Source organism: Chiloscyllium plagiosum, unplaced genomic scaffold, assembly GCF_037043375.1.
Source record: "Chiloscyllium plagiosum isolate Xiang-an unplaced genomic scaffold, Cpla_swu_hap1 HiC_scaffold_13, whole genome shotgun sequence".
Lineage (NCBI taxonomy): Eukaryota > Metazoa > Chordata > Chondrichthyes > Orectolobiformes > Hemiscylliidae > Chiloscyllium > Chiloscyllium plagiosum.
In genome coordinates this window covers 79768558-79776402 of record NW_028270151.1, presented here as the reverse complement: position 1 = coordinate 79776402, position 7845 = coordinate 79768558, and positions in this window count along the sequence as shown.

Here is a 7845-nt window from a genome sequence, read left to right as displayed (position 1 = left end):
TCCAATTTTATTTCAACTATGTGGATCTCCAAGGTCCACGCATAGCAGCAACGTTTGGAGTCTGACGTCAAGCCATCAGCTCAGCAAGAGGCGCGCTCACGGCATGCATGGAATCGCTGAGTACAGCTGAACAACATAGAGGGAACACTGTAACAGAGAACGTGGTGGTAATCTTCCAAGAATCCTTAGATTCTAGAAAAGCCCCAGAGGACTGGAAAACTGCTAATGTCAAACCTTTATTCATAAAAGGAACAGAAACAAAAAAAAATCATGTAACTATGGGTCAGTTAACTTAGACTCTAATATTTTCCCAATGATAGGTGTTATGGTAAAAGATGTAATAGTGGAGCATTTAGATAACCAAGTCGACAGATTATAATATAATCAAGTAGAATCAGCATGGCTTTATGAAGGGTAAATCATGCTGGATTAATAGAAATCTTTGAAAAAGTTTAAAGCAGGATCAATAAAGAGGAAACAGTAGAGTTAATATATTTGGATTTCCAAAAGATGTTCAATAAGGTACCACACATAAGGCTACTTACTAAGATCAAAGCCCATGGTGTGGAAGGTAATACATTAGCATTTACAGTCAGTTCTGCTATAACGCAATAGTTCCATTCTCGTGCAAACCTGTGTTATAAGAAAATCACATAAAATCATCATTTAAACAAATGGAGACTTAATCACATTATAACTAATACACGCTTTAAAAGTACACACTATAGAAACGGTGTCCCCAATTCATCAATCGCATTATAGCAAATTCACGTTAACGAAACACACTTTGTAGCAGATCGACCTGGGCAGTGAATCGGCTAACTAACAGAAAGTTGGGATAAGGTAGCATTTTCAGGATGTCAACCTATAACTAGTAGAGTGTCATAGTGCTGGGGTCACTGTTCTTTACAATATACATGAATGTCTTGGAAGAGGGAAATGAACTTACCATTTCCAAGTTTGTAAATAACAAAAATACGTGGGAAAGAAAGTGGTGAAGATTACACAAAGTCTCAATAGGGACAGACATGTTAAGAGGAGAAAGTGAGGTCTGCAGATGCTGGAGATCAAAGTTGAAACTTTATTGCTGGAACAGCACAGCAGGTCAGGCAGCATCTAGGGAACAGGAGATTCGACGTTTCGGGCATAGGCCCTTCTTCAGGAATGAGCAGAGAGTGTTCAGCAGGAGAAGATAAAAGGTAGGGAGGAGGGACTTTTAAGATAAAGGCCAAAACTTGTCAGTTGGAATATAGAGTGGGAAAATGTGAGATTATGCATATTGGCAGATGAATAGAGGAGCTGAATATGGAGAAAGCCTGCAGAAAGCTGGACACTGAGGGATTAGAGGGTTCTCTGGCAGGACATGACAGCAGATGTGGCGGTATTCGGTTGGGAGGAAGTTTCCATGGGAGTTCAAACATTGATTCTGGATGCCGAGAAGTTTCATGGCATCAGGTTAATCATGGGCAGGGCTCCTTCATGTTAAACAACACTTGGAGGAAAGAGTGAAGGTGGGATGGGCAGGTCCAAATGCAGCAAGTCCTGGGAAATGTCTGGGTAACATTCATGCCACCCAAGTGCCAAGCAATGACCATATCCGACAACAGAGTATCTAACAAAGAGACCTTGGAGTGCAGGTTTATAGCTCCTTGAAAGTAGAGTCACAGTTAGTTGGGATGGTTAAGAAGGGGTTTGGTATGCTTTCCTTTATTGGACAGATCATTGAGTATGGGGTTAGGAGATCATGTTGAGGCTGTACAGGACATTGGTTAGGCCACTTTTGAAATATTGCGTACAATTCTGGTCTCCCTCCTATTGGAAGGATGTTGTGAAACTTGAAAGGGTTCAGAAAAGATTTACAAGGATGTGGCCAGGGTTGGAGGGTATGAGCTATAGGGAGAGGCTGAATAGGGTGGGGCTGTTTTCTCTGGAGCATCAGAGGCTGAGGGGTGACCTTATAGAGGTTTATAAAATAATAAGGGCATGATAGGATAAATAGACAAGGTCTTTTCCCTGGGGTGGGGGAGTCTGGAACTAGAGGGCATAGGTTTAGGGTGAGAGGGGAAAATTTTAAAAGGGATCTAAGGGGTAACTTTTTCACGCAGAGGGTGATGCAGTTATGGAATGAGCTGCCAGAGGAAGTGGTGGAGACTGGTACAATTACAACATTTACGAGGCATTTGGATAGGTTTCCATGAGTCAGAAGAGTTTAGAAGGATATGGGCTAAGTGCTGGCAAATGGGACTAGATTAGGTTAAGATATCTGGTCAGTATAGACGAGTTGGACTGAAGGGTCTGTTTCCATGCTGTACATCTTTATGACTCTACAACTATCAACCGCTGGCTTTCAACGGCATTACTGTCACTGAATCACGAACTAACTATTCCTGGGGGTAATCATTGATTAAAAGCTGAACTGGACTAGCCATTTCAATATGATGAAAACAAGAGCAGGTCAGAGGCTAGGAATCTTGCAGCAAATAACTGAATTCCTTACTGCCCAAAGTCTGTCCACCATCAGCAGGGCACAAGTCAAGAGTGTGGTGGAATATTTGCCTGGATGAGTGCTGTTCCAACAGGCCTAAGAAGCTTAGCACTAAGAAGCCCACTTGATTGGCACCACATCCACAAACATTCACTCCTTTCACCATCAATGTATGGAGGTTAAAGTTATATCACACTTGGTTATCTCAATCAAGTTCTTAGATGATGTAATGGAAAGGGTTGATGAGGGTAGTGAGGTTAATGAGTATGCAAAAGTCATTTGCAAAGCATTGATAATATATTTATTAGCAAAATTAACAGCAGTCAAATTCTGGGGATAAGGCTTAAAAGGAATTTAAAGTAGTGATTCAGCCATGATCTCATTAAATGGGTGAACAGGTTTGAGGAGTGATTTAGCAAAGGTGATGGGACCTGACAATATCCCTAATAATACTAAGGACATGTGTTGCAAAACTGACCAAAGCCCTAGCCAAGCTGTTCCAGAGCAGCTACAACACTGTCATTGATCCAACAAAGTGGAAAATTACCCAGGGTCACCTAGCATTAACTGAGGCACCAGTAATGACAATGCCAAAGGCAGCCCTGTCAATTCTGCAAAGTCCTGCTTATTAGTACCTCAGCGATAGTGCCAAACTTGGGAGATTTGTCTCTCAGACTCGTCAACTAACAGCCTGACATAGTATTACTCATGAAACTACACCTCACAGACAAGGTACCAGATAACATCATCACCATCTCTGAACATGGCCTAACCCACAGTCAATTTTAACTAGTCAGATCTTATGTCTTATTTGAATTTGAATCACAAACTTGAAAAGAAGGCATGTTTAATTCGAGACAAATTAATCATTTTAAATACAACCTTGCAGTAACATTTCAGCCTCAGGTACAGAATGATTCTGTGCTTAAGATAAAAAGCAGGAATCTGTTCTCAGCTTAAAATTATTCTAAATCTAACATTCTGACACAATCTATTGGGAAGCCATTTTATGGTCAAAAGTTTGTCCTCCTTGCTAAGAAGCCATTTCGTAAAACAATGATATCAGACATGCCAGCTGTGCAAGGTTACCTTATGACATCTCCCACTTTTTTATAGGAACTTATCTCGCCGCAGACGCCTAACTTGGTTGGATTTCTTTTTCCCTCCTGATGGATAGTTCAAGGCCTGTAGGAGTGATCAGTCAAACGCACACAATTAACTTTCCTTCCTTACAAATTATTGTCTTTCACTGTTATCTGTCTAATTAATATCATGCAATGTTTTTGTCAACTTTTGTATAAAGGAAGCCACTGTGTATCAGTACATTGGAGTAGCCTGCTGGGGCACTTGAAGAGCTGGTACCCTACTCTCCTAGGTTATTGGAACCTAGTTAGTTTAGCTTGTAGGTATCAGTGTTATGTTGTAATAGTAATGCTATTAGTGAATAAAGGGGATGACTAAAATTAAACTAAACTGTCTGTAAGAGACTTTTATTCCACACTTCCAAAGAGTACGATCTCCAGGAAGCTTTACAGGTCTGAGTCGACAAGGGATTCCCTGGCCCGTCTCAAATCTGTACTTTAACACAATGACATTCAAGAAATAGTTGGAGGCATTGGATACTGCAAAGATTATGGGCTCTGACAACATTCTAGTAATAGTACCGGAGATTTGTGCACCAAAACTTGCTGCAACTCTTGCATCATTGTTCCTGTACAGCTACAACACTTGCATCCACCCAACATGTAAAAAATTGGCTAGGCATGTCTTGTGCACAAAAAAAGGTCAAAACATTGGCCAACTCAGCCAATTACCACCCCATCAGTCTATTCTTGATTATCAGTAAAGTGATGGTTATCAAGCAGCACCTGCTCAGCAATAACCTGCTCATTGATGTTCAGTTTGGGGTCCACCAGGGCCACTCAACTCCTGACTTCATTACAGCCTTGGTTTAAACATGGGCAAAAGAGCTGAATTCCAGAGGGCAGGTGAGAGTGACTGTTCTTGACACAGTGGCTGCATTTGACTGAGGCATCAAGGACTCCTAGCATAACTGGAGTCAATGGGAATCAGGAGAAAATTCTCTGCTGGTTAAAGTCTTACCTGACACATAAGAAGATGGTTGTGGTCGTTGGAAGGTCCGCCATCTCAGCTCCAGGACAGCTCTGCACATGTTCCTCAGGATAGTATCCTAGCCCCAACTATCTTCAGCTGCTTCATCAACACTTTGCCTCCATCATAAGGTCAGGAAAAGGAATGCTCATTTGTTTAGCATTATTTGTGACTCCTCTGTTATTGAAACAGTCCATATCCAAATGCAGCAGGGCCTGGGCAATATCCAGACCTGGGCTGAAAAATATCATGTAACATTCGCACCACACAAATGGCATGCAAAGAGCAACTCAATAAAGAGACAATCTAATCATTCCCCTCGACATTCAATAGTGTTCCCATCGCTGAAGTTCCCAATGTCAACATCCCAGTAGTTATCACTGACCAGAAACTGAACTGCACTAATCATATAAACACAGCGGCTCCAAGAGATCAGAAGTTAGGAATCCTGCAACGAGTAACTCACCTCCTGACTTCCTGAAACCTGTCCGCAATCTACAAGGCACAATTCAGGAGTCTGATCAAATACCTCTCTCTTTCCTGGATTGCAAATGCCAGGCAATGACCATCTCCAATAAGAGACAATCTATCTACTCACCACCCCATGACATTCTATGTTGTTACCATCACTAAATCGCCCACTGTCAACATCCTGGGGTCAGCATTGATCAGAAACTCACCATATAAATACAGTGGCTACAAGACCAGGCCAGAGGCTAGAAACACTGCAGCAAGTAACTCACCTCCTGACTCCTCAAAGCTTGTCCTTCATCTGTAAGGCCTATGTTGGAATACTCCCCACTTGTCTGGATGAGTGCACCTTCAGCAACACCCAAAAAGCTTGACACCATCCAAGACAAGGCAGCCCGCTTGACTGGCCTCACATACACAAGCATACTGAACATCTATGGTGGAGGGAGTGTAACAACAGTGTGTACCAGCTATAAGATGCATGGTAGAAATTCACCAAAGGCCCCGAGACAGCACCCTCCAAACTCACTACCATCTAGAAAGCAGCAAATACATTGGATCTCCACCACCTGAAAGGCCCTCTCTAAGCTCAATCACCATTCTGACTTAGAAATATATGGTCATTCTTTCAGTGTTGTTGGATCAGAATCCTGGGATTCCCTCCCTACCAGCGTTGTGTGTCGACCAACAACTGTCAGCAGTCAGCTCACACCACCTTCTCAGGGGCAACTAGGAATGAGCAATAAATGCTGACTCAGTCAACGACACCCACCCATGAGGGTATTCTAAAGACGGTGCTGTGCCTAAAAAGCAAGTGAAGCTCAAACCAGCCTATTACAGTCCCACGAACCTGCTTTCAATCATTAGTAAAGTGCTACTGTTATGACCTCAGCTGATGTTACTGCTAAGCACGTCAGATCCATACAAAAACCTGCTGGATACATCATATTTGTTTAATTTATTTTGGTTTTAACGAAGTGATCTCCCACTGAAACATAAGCACATAATGAAGCAGATTCTGTCTTAACACTAAAATGAAGTCTTTTTAACAAAATAAACAAAGATAAAGTTGAATAAACTGAAACTTCAACTTCTCATACAAATTCAAAGATTCTTTAAACACACAGTGAAAGTAAAGCCCCATTAATTCCAGTACATTCCATTGTGCATTGAAATGAAAAAAAACACCCAAATCACACCACTGGGACAATTCTAAAACACTACTCATACAATACTCATATAAGAAATTATTTCTCTGACACCTTGTTAAGTTTAAGTCATTTGCTGACGTCAACTTTTAGTCAGGAATTGCAGGTAGCTTTTATTGATCCATTACACTCCTGAACTTAAAAGTATTCAACTTTAAGTCATCTCTTTATGGTTTTATATCTAGAATTCTGGTCTGGAACTAATGCTAGCTCTTCACCCTAAGGACACCGAGTCCAATTTATCTCCTTCCCCTTCTCAATCATCCTATTCTAAGGATTTCACTGGACTGCTCAACACTCAAAATAAAATGAAAATGATAAGTCCGTTTCTCTAAGTTATGTGTGTTTCCCTTACACTTAGAAAATACAAGTCCAGAAATCTCTAATAAACCTTGAAACTCCATTATTTGCCTTGCAGGGTTGCAAAATAATCTAGGATAAACATGAATTTTGGCTGTGATTCACAAAAATCCATTTGATCTCAAGCTAGGCCTGAAACACTGTTTTAAATGAAATCAGCATGGCTACCATAATTTGGAGGTGCTGGTGTTGGACTGGGGTGTATAAAGTTAAAAATCACACAACACCAGGTTATAATCCAACAGGTTTATTTGGAAGTACGAGCTTTTGGAGCGCTGCTCCTTCATCAGGTGGTTGTGGCAGAAGTATTTGTAAGTTAGTTATTAACTTCAGATCAAAACACAGACATCAAAACACAAAGTCCCAAGCTCACAATATACTTATGTATAAATCATACCCTTTACATCACGCTATCAAGCAGCACTTACTTCACAAGAACCTGCTTATTGATGTTCAGTTTGGGTTTCACCAGAGTCACACTTGGCTAATGACCTTGGTTAATACCTTGGTCAAATTTGGACAAAAGAAGTGCTAGAATCATTGATTGTGCAATCAGCAGTAATTCTGACTGGCCATGCTAAGAAATAAAACCTGACCTTTTTTTGTCAGTTAACAGTAAGAAGTTTGTTTTAAAAAAAAAACTTTTATTATCTTAACTTCATTGAAATTTCTAAATAGTTCTTTTTAATAAATATTGACCACTCAATAAGTGCCGCTGGAAAATATCTTGGACAAAGCGCTTTGGTTTTCAAAGTAACTACACAAAGGCTGTTGTCCTGTCACCCTTTATTTACTCGTGCAAATACTATTATAAGATGTGGATGTACTGTACCCTTAAGAGTGTTAAAAGCTAACAAAAACTACCTGACAGCATCAAGTGTTCTGAAAAAAGATATAATGTAACATTTGGTCAAACAGCTTGATTAGCTGGTTGCCTGAGGTTAAAACAAATTTGAATTCGGCCAATCAGTTTAAATTATACTCCAAAATACCCACCTCCAATCAAGTTTAAATTGAATATATTGACAATCTTAAAAGCCAATAACACAGTCCGATGCTTTGGGACTGTAACTGTATTCTGCATTACCCTGATGTATTTATGTGAGGTATGATTTAATTGGTTAGCCACAAAACAATATTTTTCACTGTATCTTGGTTCATGTAACAACAAAAAATCAAATCAAACATCCACATACCTATCCAAATGTC